Source organism: Pygocentrus nattereri, chromosome 1 (genome assembly GCF_015220715.1).
Source record: "Pygocentrus nattereri isolate fPygNat1 chromosome 1, fPygNat1.pri, whole genome shotgun sequence".
Taxonomy (NCBI): domain Eukaryota; kingdom Metazoa; phylum Chordata; class Actinopteri; order Characiformes; family Serrasalmidae; genus Pygocentrus; species Pygocentrus nattereri.
This window is the reverse complement of record NC_051211.1, coordinates 36,520,233-36,539,770: the sequence shown is the minus strand read 5'-3', so window position 1 is coordinate 36,539,770 and position 19,538 is coordinate 36,520,233.

Below are 19,538 nucleotides of genomic sequence, written 5' to 3'. Positions count from 1 at the left end.
GAAAGGCTCAGTCATTCACAAGCAAGGATGGGGCGAGGTTCACCACTTTGTGAACAACTGCGTGAGCAAATAGTCCAACAGTTTAAGAACAATGTTTCTCAATGTGCAAATGCAAGGAATTTAGGGATTTCATCCTCTACCGTCCAGAAAATCATCAAAAGATTCAGAGAATCTGGAGAAATCTCTGCAAGTAAGCAGCAAGGCAGAAAACCAACATTGAATGCCCGTGACCTTTGATCCCTCAGGCGGCACTGCATTAAAAACCGACATCATTCTGTAATGGATATTATCACATGGGCTCAGGAACACTTCAGAAAACCACTGTCAGTGAACACATTTTGTCGCTCCATCTACAAGTGCTAGTTAAAACATGCAAAGCGAAAGCCAGATATCAACAACACCCAGAAACACTGCCGGCTTCTCTGGGCCCGAGCTCATCTGAGATAGACTGACGCAAAGTGGAAAAGTGTCCTGTGGTCTGATGAGCCCACATTTCAAATTGTTTTTGGAAATCATGGACGTCGTGTCCTCCGGGCCAAAGAGGAAAAGGACTGTCCAGATTGTTCTCAGCGCAAAGTTCAAAAGCCGACATCTCAGATGGTGTGGGGGTGTGTTAGGGCCCATGGCATGGGTAACTTGCACATCTGTGAAGGCACCATTAATGCTGAAAGGTACATACAGGTTTTGGAGCAACATATGCTGCCATCCAAGCAACGTCTTTTTCAGGGATGTTCCTGCTTATTTCAGCAAGACAACGCCAAGTCACATTCTGCACGTATTACAACAGCGTGGCTTCGTAGTAAAAGAGTGTGGGTACTAGACTGACCTGCCTGCAGTTCAGACCTGTCTCCCATTGAAAATGTGTGGCGCATTATGAAGCGCAAAATACGACAACGGAGACCCCGGACTGTTGAACAACTAAAATTGAACGTCAAGCAAGAATGGGAAAGAATTCCAACTACAAAGCTTCCACAATTAGTGTCTTAAGTTCCCAAACGCTTATTGAGTGTTGGTAAAAGGAAAGGTGATGTAACATAGTGGTAAACATGCCCCTGTCCCAACTTCTTTGGAACGTGTTGCAGACATCAAATTCAAAATGAGTGAATATTTGCAAAAAACAATAAAGTTTATCCGTTTGAACATTAAATATCTTGTCTTTGTAGTGTATTCAGTTGAATATAGGTTGAAAAGGATTTGCAAATCATCGTATTCTGTTTTTATTTATGTTTTACACAACGTCCCAACTTCACTGGAATTGGGGTTGTAGGTTAGGGCACATGAATATGAAATATATTTGTAAGTACATAGAGAGGACATGGAGCATTTGCTTGCTGTATAATGGATGTATATGTTACCATTTTGCTAAAACCTGACTTTGTAGTAAGAGACATTAGTACCCAAAAGCAAAGGAGAGAAAGTGGGATGATGGAGGTTCTAATCAGCTGATGCTGTGTACAAATTGGAATGACCTACTAGCAAACATGGTAGAGAACTCTTCATGATGCACCCTTAAAGGGGAATTCCACTGTTCTTCAAAATCTCTGCATAATTTAGCGATTAATGTAAAACCAAGTCAGTCAGAATGGTTGGATGTGAAATGTATGATTTTAGAGAAACTTACCATGTCATAATTGTTCCCAGTGCTGGTGATAGGAACCAGACATCTGACACATTTAATGCCTCTAAAACCTACCTCACAGAAATGATTAAATGAAATATTACACAAACAACCCTTAAAAGAACGCTTAGAAAAAGGCACACATGCTCCACTTTACCTTTGAGTTGTTGCCTCTAGGACACCATTATCACTGCCCTAGATGTCGGTCTGTCCGACAGATTTATTAATTTACTTATTTATAAAGATATTTGTCCATAGTTCTCAATAGATGTCTCTCCATTATATCTTCATGTCATATGTTTATATACCCAGTTATACATTTCTCCTCTTGGACTAATAAAGGTAATTTTATTCAGTTCAAGTCAGCTTAATGTTTAAAAGGGACATGCGAGCCAAAGTGCAAAAGTTTTGCTACATGTTTTGCTAACAGAAGGGTTGTAAGCATGCTGACTCACATCCTACAGCGATGTTTCTAGAGTGAGATTTTCTGCTTTTTAGACTTTAAAAAAATGATGATGAATCTTGGTGGTGGGAAGCAGTGATTTGGGTTAGATTTATTTGTTTGCTTATTTATTAGGTGGCGAATGCTGAACGAAGCCAGAAAGCTAATGTTTCTAATCAGAAGCCAAATGTCTCATTGCAGCTGTATGACTGTAGTAACTGCAGTCAAATCATCATTATAGTGGGGGGAGTGGATTACTCCAGTGACAGAAATGTCTCATCAGATGATTCTCAATGGTTGTACAATGTATTTGTATAAATTACTGTAGTATACAGTACTGTACTGTACTATACAGTGCGACTAACTCCAAAACACAACAAATGACATGTTAAGCTCTGGTTTTAGGCCATAAAACCCCTTAAAACACAACATAAGTATGGATGTATTCTAAAAGATTCTCATAAAAATGTACATGGCTGTGTTTTTGGACATGGATTAAACCGATCCTGCAGTATGTTGTGTTTTAGATGCTGGTATGCTGGTCAACCATCATACTCTGCATAATGTACTGGCTAACGTGAAACAAAGTCATTCAGAATGGCTTGATGTTAAATGCATGATTTAAGAGAAACTTACCATGTCATAATTGTTCCCAGAGTTGGTGATAGGAACCATAATTTAGTGATTAATGTGTAACCAAGTCATTCAGAATGGTTTAAAATGACTACATTTGTGCTGTAGACATTATGCCCCCCTGGTTCCTATCAGCCCTAATGTGAAGAAATCATTTTTCTACAATTATTAATTTCACATCACACCACTCAGAATTAGTTACAGTACACTGTGAACACCTCAACAACTTAATTATTAAAAATGTGAAAAATGTGTGGAACTGGGCTTTAACAATGGTTCTGAAATGGTTCTCGGAATAGATGTACAGTAGGAAAACTTTTACGTTACGGAGAAGTGAACCTCCTTAAACCTAATGTGTACTTTAAAGAAATGGTTGTTTAAAGAAAAAAACACGAAAAGGTCCTTAGGGAACCAAAAGTGGTTCTTCTATGGCAGAGCTCCAAAAATCATTTTGACGCCTGTATTTTTAAGACTGTGACCCAAGCATTGAAATTCATGCTGGTTTTTCAGCAGGGTTGTATTGCTAAACTCATACCACAGAAGAGCTGATGTGAAATAATGACTCATGCAAAAGTAAAAGGAGCTACAAAAAAACAACTCAAGCAGTAGGCCTGTCACAATTATAACATTATCACCTCATCTCAGTTATTAATGTTGACTGCAATTATTCTCCAAACTGTTAGACCACAATGTTAAAATTACAACAAAAAGAATGTGAATTTTCATCAGTTGGTTTGAGGCAAACGCATGTAAATGAAAGAAAATAAGGCACATTTATTAAGAGGTGTCTTCTGACTGGTGCTATAACACCTTTAGAGGGCAGTGGTGAGTAATGTTTATTTATGTGAGCTTAAGCTGTGGTGTTGTTTTGAATAACAACAGCTAAGACGTAAGACAGCTATCAGCTTTATGCTAGTACTTTAATAATTGCACACAAAGAAAATGCAAGTATTGTGCACACAATGGAGTCCTCCCCAAATGGGCCGCTGCAGCTTGGTGTGTGCAACAGATGAAGACATTAGAAGTATTAAACATGTATTTAAACCCATTACATCACACTCCAAGATTCTTCGAAAAGGACAATGGTTTTCTCAGCTGCCATAGTTGCAACACTTCTGCAACAGAATGCTCAATACACCGCTGATAGTGTTTACTTCATTTTGCTATGTCTTCTCGGGGCTCAGCCCTGATTTCACCATAGAGCTACAGTGGCCGTTTTAATATGTCCAGACGTCTCAGCAGTGGAACTGAAGTTCTCAGGAGAAGCTGAAGTGGAAGTCAAGGTTCTGGTCCATAACTCAGCTTTACTTGAATTAACTCAGAAAACAACATACAGAACAAAACAGGGAAATGCACAGTGTTATGGCCAGCTCACTGCTCTACTGTTAGCTGGCTAGGCTCCCTCACTCAACTACAAACACCACACACAGCCCTACCCTTCAAAATTAGAGTCCCTGCAAAACAGAGCATTACCAATGCAAACATTCCTTCAGCCTGAAATAAATATGTACACCATTCCCACTTATTTGTGTCAAACTAGATCTGCTCTGACGCCACAATAAAATGCTAAAGCTCCGATGTTAGAAGCGCAACAGTAAAGCAGTCCAGGAGCTGAACCAACGTAACGTAACGGAATGAAATGAAACACAAACAAAGGAACTAAATGTGAATCAATAACATTCAAACATGAAATCGCTGTGTTGTTGGTTTTAGTCAGTTTTGTCTCATTGATATTACTTAACAAATGCATGTAAGTCAGAGAACTGAGTTAGTTGCATTGTTTCAAATGAAATTAAGTGAGTCAGTTTGTAAGTATTTGCTCAATGCAATCTTGAGTTAAATTTTACATCTTTGCCATTGGCTCCTGCATCATCTATGTGCATATTGTTTTTGTGCAGAGCCCCGCTGTTGACATCCCATATAAATAAAAAGAATACATGGCCATGCCATATTAACATATGGGAGTGATATCCTAATATATGGTTACAACTTAGAAAGGTGTAGGAACAATATGATTAAGCTGTGGCCATAACTTAGTGTGGTGTGGGAATCATGTCTTATTAAGCTGTGGCCACGACTTAATTATTTCATTCCCACACCTTACCAAGTCATGGCCACGCATTATTTTTATGTATACAGGATGCCACCAGCAGGGTTCCATGTTTTTCCTTGTTTTACTCAGCCTCTTTGCTTTGTCTTACCCACTGGCCTACCTTCCATTGTGTGGGCATCTTTCTTATATTCAACTGCATAACCACATTGGTACTGATTGCAAGTTGGCATGTAACCTAGTGCTGAGTGTAATTCAACTGCTTAATAGCACAGTAACAACTTAATGAAATTATGTTGATTTAACTTGAATCTATCGACTTTGTTCTTTTTCTACATTAATTAGTAGAACATAACCACATTAAAGTTGAATGTTGGAGTAATACATAAAAGCGGTCAGTCCAGTTAATTAGAGTACTCAATTGAGCTTCTTAAAAGTTGCTATTACACAATAGCGTGTAACCCCTTGACATGATAGTTCTAAGTAAATCCAACAGTTAATTTCTTTTGTAATGCATAAACATAATCAGTCCATTTAATTGGAATTTATTCAAATCACTTTAGTGTGATTTACTTGAATTTGTTCAATGCATATCACTCAAACAAACATACTAAAAGCTACTAAATACAGTTGCATGGAACCACTTGATATAACATTTTTGTGTATACCCAACACTTAATTTTTTTTACTTTGAGTGAAGAATAGAGTAAAAGGTCAGTTGATTTCCTCATATAAATAGAAACAAACATATCACTGGAAAATACTCAGGAAACTACAGATCCATTAAGTTTTAATGAAGTACATGAAACGGAAAACCTGGATCTAGTTACTACCAACTTTGCATGCTCTGATTTTTCAGGTACAGCTATTAATCCCCTCAGAGACCTAGGCAGAGACTCAAATTCTCCTTCCTTTTTTATTATTTTTCTCTGTTTCACTCTACCCCGCCTCATTTAATAGTGGACCCACCACTAAAATTAGACCTGTAGCTTCAGTTCCAGTTTTTCCACATCAGATCTCAGAGTCTTCACACATGCACAGCCACAAACCACTGCATGAGCCTCTAATGAAGTGGATAAAACTTCCCAGCATGCCCCAGTGGGCACAGAGAACTCATTAAACACATGTCATGCAGCATGTGGCCGCTGCTGATGCTCTATAAAAAGTGGAGCTCCAAGACCGAACAGAACATCATTAAGTAGGTGCGGTTAATCAGTGCTGTCTTGCTCCTCTGCAGATCACGTTACTGCTCTTTTTTAAGCTAAACATTTAAAACTCGAATAAAATGTGAATTCACTGGAAAACATGGAACACTGGAAACATTTTCAAATAATATTTGCAGCAGCAAGGTCCATTCTTGAGCTTTAATCTTTGCTTCTGAACCACAGCAGAAGGTTTTACCCTCACATATCGCAGTATTTTCTATCAACAGTCATATCTATTCGCCAAAGGCATAGAGCACACATAAAAAGATGTGAGACTAGAAGTTAGGATGTGGTCTTGTTATTTTGTGGTAAAATCTCAGAATTTGTATGAGGGCTGCACAAGAACAAAGTAACATTTTGCAATTATATTCTCACATTATTCTCACAAAGTCAGTCCAATCTGATTCAAACAGGCTGACCCAAAGTTCACTTTTCCTTTGTGTAGTGTGTGTGAGTGTGTGTATGTCTGCATTGTGTAATGTGCCCCATTTCTAAAACATGCAATAGCACATTGCACAAGATCACACTTAACACACCCTTTCCTGAATACTGCATTAGAGTATTGGATGGCTGGGGTGGTCAGTGCCATGCTAACATGAAGCATGGCCACCCTTTTGGCCACACTAGCTATGGAAAGTCAGACAATCAGTCATATGCATTACAGTGAAAATCTGCAATTAGGGTAGTTACTGGCCAGTAAGAGTTGAAAGATCTTGCATTTAGTAATTAGCATATCTTGCTGTGATAGGCTAAAGTGCACACAGGTGGGTAAATGTGCACTGGGCATCAGCAGGGCAGCTCTTTGTTTGTCATGCTTACTGTTTACGTTTTACAGGTGAATACATGCATGCATTAGGCTAGATTCCATATGTAGAACAAGTTTGTGGTATATACAGGGTTGTCTGACTAGCTTTCTAACCAATAGACTCATGTCTAGTGAGGGCCTAGTTTCTAGCAGACATGCCATAAAACAACTATGGCAAGTCTACATGAAAAGTTTCTTAAAGTAAATATCACGCACTGACAAAGATACTAAATTTAAAAAAGAAATTGTGGTGCTTCAATTTTGTCTTTTAGTTTACTTTCACGTCATTTTACAATTGCGTCAAGCTTTTTACACCATTTTACAGTAGCGCTGTTTTATTCAGCATTTCCTAGCGGTGTGTCATCCCAGGCTACCCATCTCTTGAATGTAAACTGGCCTGCCCATTCTAAAAGTTCTAGCAATTCTAGCAAGTATTGAGGCATTTTTGTTTTTCAATGTCCTTCCAGTGTATATATCTATTCAAATTAATGTGCATAATGCATCTTTTGACTTTGTACTTCTAAATATTGAAATTCTTTTTAAGGTATTAGTTTTGTATATGCAATAAATACAAATAACATGACATTTAATGCAAAGCATGCTGATTCTCTCAACTCTTGTGTTGTGAATTGCAGCCTGAGGTAAAACAGTACAGTTTAAACATCAGATTGTAATGAGTTAGTGAGCTACAAGGGGGAAGAGAGAGTGGAAAGAAAAGCCAGTCTCTTGGGATAAGCTATCAGCATAGCATTGAGACTAGTTGACTTTTTGTGTGCACTGTCTATGGCACTCCTCGCTCAGCCAGCTGCTTCAGGCGATGCCGCGGTCTCAGCCTTGTAATATTTACTAGAATCCAGCAGCATCTGATGCTTGTAGATTAAAGCTCAAGTGTAAGACACACTTGGATGTCAAACAACATTAGCTCCATTTTTGCCAAAATGGCTTTACACACACTCGCCTTTATCTCGTTAGGCTTAGAAAGCAATATTGACATCGGTGTATGTATTGTTCATTTTGTTTTTAACATTTTACTCAATAAAAATATTTTAGCTTTATGTAAGTTGTGAAATATGGTTCTTATTAAAAGTAAAGAGACATCCAGAATAATATTCCATTGCTAATCTACAAAAAAATGACTTTATCATACAAAATAGTTTTATTTAAACAAATACATGAATACACTGTACCATATGTACTGAAATTGTTAGTAATCATTAGTAATTAATAACAACGTGATGTGAATTTTTGAGCATACCGGCCACTACAAAAACATATTGATAGGGTAAAATGTATGCAGACATAACAAAATCTCACAAAAGTGAGTACACCCCTCTGTGATACCGTGGACCGGGGAGTCTGGAGGTACCTTGTAAAATAGCAGCTTTTTACCCTAAAAAAGTACATCCGCCAAGAGGTAAGAGTTCAAACCCTTTTTTTTTATTAGTACGTACGGTGTAACTTGAAAACAAAAAACATATATAGAGAGATAATCTCACTTAGGCTAAATTTTAAAGTGATAAAGTAGCTACCAACCTTTTAAGCTTGGAGGTTCTCTCAACCTCAGTCCCCAACAGTCATCTGGTGTGTTGTCGTTCAATCAACGCAACATTGACGTCCACCTCTGTTCAGCCTCTCATTTTGAAAATAAAAAAACGCCCCTTTTATACCCACTCACTAACGTGGACTGCACCACCTGGGCATCCCCATAATCTAGGGTGAATTTAAAACAAACATACATACAACATTACATAAATAACCGGTTTGTTTAAAACATACCCTGCAGCTTAACATCAAGTAAATATTATTTGTTATTTATATACTGAAGAGACATGTTGTTTTCTTTAAACTGGATCCCCCTGCACCAGCGATTTCCCCCAGTCCACTGAAGGATATAAAAGCTGGATGACCCAGCTGGGTGCGCTGGCATTCCCAACAGATCCAGGTAAGTGCCCAGTCTATCTCTGAATGTTAAAATTGCCCTTGCATTAATGCATTAAGCCTTTAGAAAGCTGGTGATAGGTAAGGGTGACTTATCACACCCTCGAATTTCTGCAAATATTTGATTATGTCTTTTCATGGAATGACACTACAGAAATGAAACTTAGATCAAACTTAAAATAGTAGTCTATGCATTATTGATTTAATGTCTTCTGAAAACACACAGCCATTATTGTCTAAATAGCTGGCAACACAAGTGACCTCACAGTGAACATATCAAAATTGTGCTGAATTGTGTTGTTGTCCTTCCCTGGTGTCATGTGACTCGTTAGAGTTACAAGGTTCCAGGTGTGAATGGGGAGCAGGGCTTTGGTGTTTTGGGTACAATTCGCTCATACTGGCTACTGGATATTCAACATGGCACCTCAAGGCAAAGAACTCCTGAGGATGTGAGAAATAGAACTGTTACTCTCTACAAAGATGGCCTAGGCTATAAGAAAATTGCCAACACCCTGAAACTGAGCTATAGCACGGAACCCAAGTGCAGAATTGAAAACCAGTGATTACTAAATTCATTGGGACAACGGAATGTGAGTCTGGAATATTGTGGTGGAGGTGATCCGGAACCAGGCTCGAATCAATGATGTACTGATAGGTGGTCCGTGGAGTTAGCAGTGCACCCCTGGGAAGCACAGGTGACAACAGGTAAAACACCTCAAGGTGGTGGAAATGAAGAGGCGGGAAAAACAACAAACAAAAGAAACGCTGAAAGCAGCGTGCTCAAACAAAGGTTGAACTAGGAAGGTGAAATAAAAGAATGAGAATTCACTTCCCCTGTAAGTGTGGAGGGAAGGTAGACTTTATGATTCAGTTGTTTGCTCTTAGTGAAGCAAACACCTTTTCTATAGCTTGGAGCAGTTTCTAGCTCAAGCCTCCTTTTATATTTTCAATAGTTGTGGGGCAGTTTATTCTTTTTAGCCCTCTTTTCTTCTTTCTGTAGTTTTGGGGCGATTTCCTTTTTCAGCCCTCTTTTCTTCTCTTGTCTTTTCTCTTTCCTTTTCTTTTTTTTTTCAAATGCCCACCTGGGTTGCATACCGTACCAGTCACCCCTTTACAAAGGGTTACTGTTTGCCAAAGCTACTGTTTGCCACAACTATAAGTAGAGGAGTCTGCAGGTGTGTTGGGTTGGACCTAATCAGTCCGAGGGCTTCTGGGAATTGGAGTTCCCTGAACTTGTGGCCTCTTGCCGCCGTCACCCTCTGCTGGCAGCTGGTGGCGCAGGCTGGGCACCTTGCTGCCGTCGCCCTCTGCTGACAGCTGGTGGTGCAGGCTGGACCCTTATAGAAAGCCTGCAAACAGTTTTCTGAAGATAAGCAGTCCAAGAACTTGGAAGCATGTAATGTGGTCTGATGAGACCAACATAAACTTGTTTGGCTCAGATAGTATCTAGCATGTGTGGCAGCAATCTGGTCAACAAGACAACTGTCTCTTGCCTACAGTCAAGCATGGTGGTGGTAGCATCATTGGTTGCATGAGTGCTGCCGGCACTGGGGAGCTGCGGTTCATCATTGAGGGATACATGACTGTGACATTCTGAAGCAGAGCATGATCCCCTCCCTTCGGAAACTGTGTTGCAGCTTTCCAACACTATAACAACCCCAAACACACCTCCAAGATGAAAACTGCCTTGCTGAGAGTAATGGTGATGAACTGACCAAGTATGTCTCCAGACCTACACCCAATTGAGCACCTGTGGGGCATCCTCAAGCCGAAGTCCAAGGTATCTAACATCCACTAGTTCCGTGATGTCATCATGGAGGAGTGGAGGAGGATTCCAGTAGCAACCTGTGCAGCTCTGGTGAATTCCATGTCCAAGAGGGTTAAGGCAGTGCTAGATAATAATGGTGGTCACACAAAATATTGACACTTTGGGCACAATTTGGACATGTTCAGTGTGAGGTGTACCAGATATTTAGACATTAATGGCTGTGTGTTGAGTTCTTCTCAGAGGACAGTAAATCTATACTGCTATACAAGCTGTACACTGACTACTTTAAGTTATATCCAAGTTTCATTTCTATAGTGTTGTCCCATGAAAAAATATTCTAAAATATTTGCAGAAATGTGAGGGGTGTACTTACTTTTGTGAGATACTGTAAATATCATTAATACTTTCTTGCAAATCCTACTTTGGTAACTTTGAGACACCTATGGTTAAACATAATGTTGCTTTTTGCAACATTTTTGCCCATTCCTTCTTTGTTCAGTTGCACAAAAGTGCCTCTGATGAACTTTCAAATTTTGCCAAGCATTTGCCATGGTACTCATGTCAGGAGATTGGCAGGGCAAACACCTTCAAATTCTTTTTTAGTTCAAAAAGATGTCGTAACACGTCTCAGAGGAAGCACATGCTAATCTTTGCTCTCCCAGCTTGGTAGCATTGTGTGATTGGGAGTGTGGTAGCTAGCGAATGGGAATTGGCCATGACTAAACTGAGAAAATGATGCAGTCTTGGATTCCTGGATTCATTCCTGGCATTGCCAAGGAATTAACCTGCAATCTAATGACAATCGAAATGGATTGACCACTTGGGAGCCCTAAGAGTTTAGTAGTTTTTATAGAAAAGTTAGTTTTGCTATCAGTTGATACACAAGGACTCTGTATCAGAAAATAAGGGGTGGAATCATGTCACCCTCTACCTGCAACCTTTCCTGTCCTTATTTTTTTGGAAAACTCTCCAGTGAGCTGAGAGTTGCTGTGGTATTTATTCCAATGGACGGCGCCCCAGTGACCTCCTTTTTAGGAGTGCAACTCCCAATACACCCACTGGCCCAGGACACCTGCTCACCAGTTAATTAGTGTTTGCTTTGAACAGGTTGTTTGATCAATTTGTTAATTCACGATTGGTTTGATTAACTCCAAGAATTAAAGTTAGTTGAGTTGTGGTCCAGTTGTAGGAAATGCAAGGAAGTTTAAGGCTAGGAATGGAGAGCATGTCATGTAAACATTTAGCTTGTTAGCTTTGTAAAGTGGGTCATCATGGAGCGAAGTGTTATACTTTCTTTTTAGCCTCCTCAAATACTCTGGAAAAAAAAATCAACCAAGTGAGTTGTTTTACTTTCAAACAGAAAATATGATAATATGGATACAAAACCATTTTATTTTGAAGTAACAAAGCCTTCATATGCTGAAGACTTATTCTGTTTGATGGAATGGAAAGTGTGGCATGATTAAATTAAGTACAGACAAATAATTTATTTTGAGTGCAGGATGTGCTGCAGGTTAGTAATTCAATAATAATAACAATTACAAAGCTTATACTTGCCTTACAACACAGTAAAATCAGAGTCTAACAATGAAATACAAGTTAATGTTTTCTTTTTGTTCTGTTACTGTATAATGAATTAGGTTAGAGTGATCTGCAGTCCTGCATGTTCTCCCTGTGTCTGCGTGGGTTTCCTCCGGGTTCTCCGGTTTCCTCCCACAGTCCAAAGACATGCCCCTAGGTGTGAATGTGTGAGTGATTGTGTATGTCTGTCTGTCTGCCCTGCGATGGACTGGTGATCTGTCCAGGGTGTATCCTGCCTTCCGCCCGATGAATGCTGGAATAGGCTCCAGCACCCCCCCAGCGACCCTGAGGGAGAAGAGGCTTAGAAAATGTGTGTGTGTGTGTGTGTGTGTGTGTGATCTGCAGTCCATGGTAATAGAGGTAATGAAATAGAAAGTGGACGCCAAACACCATAAACTAAGAAAGCAGCCGCATATCAGATGAAGTCAGACGAAGTCATTATCTCTGATAATTATGTGAAGACTTTTCATACAGTGTGAACTAGACTTGATGATTTGACTTCAGCAAGTGTGGCTCATTTGAAGAAAATCAATATTTACTTGCACTTGTTGTCTTTCATTTCACACACACAGCAGCAAATGTGTTACACATGGCTGTGCACATCTGTTTTCATACATTTTCACAAAAAATGTTCTGGGTGGATAAGAAAACTTGAGAAAAAGAGAGCTAACCTAACAAAAAATTACACTGACTTTTTAAAGGTTGGTCCATTTGTGCTCTGTGATTAATTTCTTAAACCTAAAAGGGCAAAGCCATTTCTTTATGGTTAAGATTGGGGTCAGGTTTAGGGTTAGGAATTCTTCTTACATACAGTGCTGTAGAAAGTAAATATTTATATTTTAAAGGAAATTACCCACCTTTTATGCCTATGACAGCTTCCATTCTTTTCCAGAATCTTTTAGTATTTCAAAGAAATTTACAAGGTTATTTTTAACACCTACAAAGTTCAGTCTTAGCAGTTGCAAAAAGATAATCCCAAAGACATTCAGTAATATTGAGGCCTGGAGTCCGGGATGATCAGTCCATTGTTCTGAGATCACCAGTAGCTTCTTTGTTTGATTTGTAAATGTTCTTTTATATCCATTTCCTTTTCTCAGTAAGGCCTTCTTGGCAGCTACACATCCTTTCAGACTCATAGTGGAAGGATGGAGAGATTTCAGATCTGAAGTAAGAGTGGAGCTTGATTTTCCTTCAGAGCTGAAAACACTGTTTATCTGATGGTCACAATTGTGGTGGTCTCGTTTAGTGGTCCCAATTATTCTGTATTTTAACCCCTTAAAATCCTAGGCTTATTATATACTAAGGCTTATTGTTCAGTAACTACAGGGACTCCAATGCGAACGGATTCGGCTATTCTTAGGTTATATAATTGTGTTGTAAAACTTTGGGCCTGCTGGTGGGCCCTGGCCATTTAGGGAGTTGGTTATCTTTTGATCTCCAGTTTTGGAAAGGTTTGACTTTTCCTTTGACTGTCTCCTACCTTATGTGATTGGATTATCTTACAGAGGGTGGGAGGGAAAGAGATCGCAAGTGGGATGTTTTATTACATATACATATAGGTACTTACATTCCTATGTGCGTGTCTATGCATATGTATATATCACTATACATACTGTATATATCACTGCTGTTGGACCAAAACCTTGTATCTCCATTTTTGTCGTTTTCAGATTTTGATATAATTTCAAAATTGCTATTGTCTTTCATATTGTGTGTAAATTTCAAGATACATGAACCAAGAAAAATGGCCCAGAATTACAACCCCAATTCCAGTGAAGTTGGGACGTTGTGTAAAACATAAATAAAAACACAATATGATGATTTGCAAATCCTTTTCAACCTATATTCAATTGAATTACACTACATTTACAAGATATTTAATGTTCAAACTGATAAACATTATTGTTTTTTGCAAATATTCACTCATTTGAATTTGATCTCTGCAACATGTTCCCAAGAAGTTGGGACAGGAGCATGTTTACCACTGTGTTACATCACCTTTCCTTTTACCAACACTCAATAAGCGTTTGGGAACTGAAGACACTAATTGTTGAAGCTTTGTAGGTGGATTTTTTTCCCATTCTTGCTTGATGTACAACTGCAGTTGCTCAACAGACCAGGGTCTCTTTTGTCGTATTTTGCGCTTCATAATGTGCCACACAGGCGGCACGGTGGCGTGGTGGGTAGTCTGTCTGTCTGTCTGCCCTGCGATGGACTGGCGACCTGGCGACCTGCCTTCTGCCCGAAGACTGCTGGGATAGGCTCCCGCGACCCTGATGGAGAAGCGGCTTAGAAAATGGATGGATGGATGGATGGATGGATGGATAATGTGCCACACATTTTCAATGGGAGACAGGTCTGAACTGCAGGCAGGCCAGTCTAGTACCCGCACTCTTTTACTACGAAGCCACGCTGTTGTAACACGTGCAGAATGTGGCTTGGCATTGTCTTGCTGAAATAAGCAGGACGTCCCTGAAAAAGACGTTGCTTGGATGGCAGCATATGTTGCTCCAAAACCTGTATGTACCTTTCAGCATTAATGGTGCCTTCACAGATGTGCAAGTTACCCATGCCATGGGCACTAACACACCCCCACACCATCAGAGATGCTGGCTTTTGAACTTTGCGCTGAGAACAATCTGGACAGTCCTTTTCCTCTTTGGCCCGGAGGACACGACGTCCATGATTTCCAAAAAACATTTTTCCATTTGAAATGTGGACTCGTCAGACCACAGGACACTTTTCCACTTTGCATCAGTCCATCTCAGATGAGCTCGGGCCCAGAGAAGCCGGCGGCGTTTCTGGGTGTTGTTGATATATGACTTTCGCTTTGCATGGCAGAGTTTTAACTTGCACTTGTAGATGGAGCGACGAACTGTGTTCACTGACAGTGGTTTTCTGAAGTGTTCCTGAGCCCATGTGGTAATATCCGTTACAGAATGATTTTGGTTTTTAATGCAGTGCTGCCTGAAGGATCTTGCCGCTTGCTTGCAGAGATTTCTCCAGATTCCCTGACTCTTTTGATGATATTATGGACTGTAGATGATGAAATCCCTAAATTCCTTGCATTTGCACATTGAGAAACGTTGTTGTTAAACTGTTGGACTATTTGCTCACGCAGTTGTTCACATCCTTGCTTGTGAACGACTGAGCCTTTCAGGGATGCTCCCTTTATACCCAATCATGACACTGTTTTTTGAGCATTCCTCAATTTTCCCAGTCTTTTGTTGCCCCTGTCCCAACTTCTTTGGAACGTGTTGCAGGCATCAAATTCAATATGAGTGAATATTTTCAGAAAACAATAAAATTGATCTGTTTGAACATTACATATCTTGTCTTTGTAGTGTATTCAATTGAATATAGGTTGAAAAGGATTTGCAAATCATCATATTCTGTTTTTATTTATGTTTACACAACGTCGCAACTTCATGGGAATTGGGGTTGTACATGTACATATGTCTGGTTCCATTAACTCATATTAAAAGTAAAGCATGTTTTTCCTTGTCTTGTAAAGTTACCATTTTGAAGATATGAGGTATAAAATACATACAGGATATATGTGTGTGTAGGGGGATGTGTGTACATGACATGGTAGCTAAAAGTAGTATTCTCAGCCTAAATATAACTTTTGTTTTAAACATGCAAGCAAATAAAAAACAACCAAAGTAGCCAACAGGGAAGCAATGTGAGTCCTGGTAAAAGCATTAATTTGGATGTTCAGTATGAAACAGCCTCTAAACGAAGGACAAAAGGACATAAACTCCCCTTTTCCAAACTCCACTACCAAGGGCAGAGAATCCCCCCGACACTGCTAAGTTGTGTGGAGGGGAAGCAGCTGCACTGATGCTATAAATATCACTCAAGACTAAATTTACCTTCACTGACCGCTCCACAAGCTGTTGGATCTAAACACATGGCATGTGTGCTACAGAGGTCACAATCTATAGATGAAAATTAAATATTCAAAGTACTATGTTTAGACAGAGACCTGAATCGAAGGGCTTTTCTGGGAAATGTTTAGTTCAGCTGGGCAGCCATGCACATAAACTAATGGTAGTGCCTTATAGTCCATGGGTTTATCCAAATTATTTACCAAATTTACTGACTAGACCAGGGCTGGCAACATGTGGCTTGTTTACTTGTGTTGTGGCGCCGCAGCAGAATTAGATTTTTAGGTAAAAATAAAATAATCCTCCTTTGTGGTAAAATTGCTGATTGTTCTAACACAGTTTTGACAATAATACGTTTTAAACACTGGAGTTAATGTATAACTGCCAATTCACCCTTTAACCCAGAAGGTTGGTGCGCAGATTGATGGTCATCATAGCAATGCAGACAACAACCTCGCCTAGCCAGTAGCTAACAAAAAGGCAAAGAAAATTATTTAAGATGAATATCAATAATTTGGAGATGAATAGACTAATTTGCATTTATAAGCACTCCAGCTGGTTTCCTGATATGTTTAATCTGAAACAACTAACTGTCAGAGAATAAAACATCACAAAGCTGGTCAGCTTCTCCTTTGCCAGCTTCTTGTTTGAATTTTCCCATTACATCTCAAATACTGCAGCAGTTACATTCTGGGGCTTCAGGTATCATGTAAGGTGAGATGAGAACACTCAAACAAGAAGCTGAAAAGTCAGAAGAGACGTTTACAAGACACTATCAAACTTCTGAGGAAAAGTTTCCTGCTGGAGATGCAATAATTGTGGCTATAGCTGAGCTAAATCTTTTATTTATTTACTGTGTATGTTTAGCTAGCTGTAATTTGGTGGTTAATTCATGGTGGACTACTACCTTTAACCAAGTTTCAGGGCCTTCTAGGTCTAGAAGATGTCTAATAATTTCTGTGGAATAAAAAAACATATGTCTGTAATTCTTTAAACTATACAAGTATTTGGTACCACTCTTAATTCATTATCAAGTTTGGGTTGTAAACAAAAGGGTTACATTCTTGAATTGCTCAACAGAAAATTATCCAATCAGGACTTTTTTCCCTGTGATGTCTAGGCAAATAAACTCAAGTGAGCTATCAGGTTATGGGCTTCAGGGGCTGAACTGAAGGCCTAGCATCAAATTAACCACAAACAGAATTAGGAAATGAAAGAGGAACCAATTACATTTTGATTTCTAATTTATGAGAAAAGTTATCGCTTTAGGGTTTCTGGAAGTCCCAGATACGTCACTGATTGTGAACACAAGTGGGAAGTCCTTCAGGTACAGTTAGCTTTATATGTTAATGTGTTTGTTACAAGCTATAAATGAAATGTGGAACGTCTTTCACAACTTTCAAACATCAGTGTTTAGTCTTGAATGGCTAAAAATGTTCATTGTGAATCAGGTATTGGGTGATATGTAATATTTGAAACCCCATAGAGGTGCTAGAAATGAGCATTATCATAGAAGTGTTTTTTGACTTATGGTTTTTATACTTATGACCCAAATCAAAAGCTTAGCTCTAAGCTCTAATAGTCATGACTGTACTTAATGACATTTTAAGCACTGACAGTGCTTGATTATCTTTCGCTTTTCTTTTTTTTTTATATTTCCTACTGCAGGCATGTTTCTACATGACATAATGTGGCTTGCAGTAATAATTGCAGTAGTATTTCAATTAGGCAGTGTAACTTTAGGGGTTTTCAGCTAAGGCCCATCTGGGACTTCAAACCAGCATCTGCTGGACTCTGTTAAAGGTTTGTATGTTTGTATGTGCATGTGTGGGATTAGGGGACATGCCACATGCCTCTCTCTATCCCTTTCTCTCTCTCTCTCTCTCTCTCTCTCTCTCTCTCTCTCTAGGCCTTTAGAAAAAGAATGGACTGGCTATTTAATCAGAGATGCCAACTCTCATTAAATTGAATGTTCAGTGAAAAATGAACTTAATTTTCTCCTGACTCCAAATGTAGTCTATCAGCCAAGACGTGCTTGGTGTCTGAAGTTTCCCTCTGTAGTTTTCTACTGCAGCTATGAGGCTAATATACCCAACAAGTAATGGAACATTATAGCCCACCAGTTAGCATTATATAACATGCTTGCCTAAATCATCACAAATTGCATAAACCCACTGTTTTTTAAAGATGGCTGTTACTGTTTTCAGTTATGCTAGGTAGAGGTGGATGATACACTGGTCGATCCAGAAAGCAGCTGAATTTTTAAAAAAGATATTAGTGCTGTCCTAACCTTTATACCACTATGCCACAAATAAAAAAGATAGCATAACAGATCAAAACACATTAAGGTTATTTCATCTAGCTGAGGGATGAAGGACAATCACCTAAAATTCCCTTGGAGTAATAGCATTAGACAAAAAGGAGGCATGAGATACAGGAGAGATAAAGGAGAGTTTAGCTGCAGATAAAGATGAGCATTTTTATTTTAGGTGGGCATAATGTGAGATCACTACTGGAACTCAAGAGCAGACACATGAAATCATTTGGGTTTTTGCTCAGCAAAAAATAAATATCTGCTGCAGGAGACTTAAAGCTACACTACAGAAATTCTAGGGATTTGGAGACCTCTCTGGTGGACATGTGTAATTGCATGCAAGAATGTTTTGTAACATCATTTGAGTTTTGGACTCTTTACCGAGTGGATGATTCTGATGATTGCAAGCATGTTGAAAGAAGTTTCAGAGAGAACTCAGTCATAACTTGGTAAAAGATGCGTCTTCAGAGACATTATCTACAGTTGGCATCAAATCTTCATCACTATAATGTTATTTTGCCTTTGAGACCAAAACATCTTTTTGAGGATGTGTATGTGATGTTAATACAGAAAGATGTTTGTCATGGTCCTGATGGTTGTTGACATAAACACATATGTATGGGACACTCTTATGGGACAAATGACTTGAGAAATTCAGATATGAAACAACATTTACCACCAGTTTTGCTGCACTTAGAGAAGTTGCTATGTGCTTATGCATACACACCATAAGACTGTCTGTATGTTGTTCAGTAAGACTTTTTACCAAGTAAAATTATCTTAGCTTTAAACTTGCTTGCATTTTCTACAACTTCCTTAAGCATCTAGAATGGTTTTACTGGTTTAAATGTTTTTAATTACACCACAATATAAATGTTTAGCCATGCAGCTTAACAGACTTTGAATGAAGCGTGTGATGATTAGGTGTGCAGTTTACACAATGCAATTAAAAGGGGTATAAAGCTTCCATTACTTTTTAGGTACCTGTACATATGCCGTGCACCTCCAGTGCAAAATTAAATAAACAAAATATATTTCATAATTAAAATAAAAATAAATAAAATAAACTGTTTTAACATGCTAAGTGTATTAGCATGTCTGTACCACATCTCACCTGTTATACAGATGGCTTGAGTTACATTTGGTTCTGTTGGATGGACTGAGTTATGTCTAGTTCTGTTTGTACACACATACACACACACACACAGAGCTGAGCCATTTGCCGTCAGCACACAGCAGAAGATGGGAGGAGATCAGTTAAGCAGTGCTAACACTAGTGTCAGTCAGGGTGGCC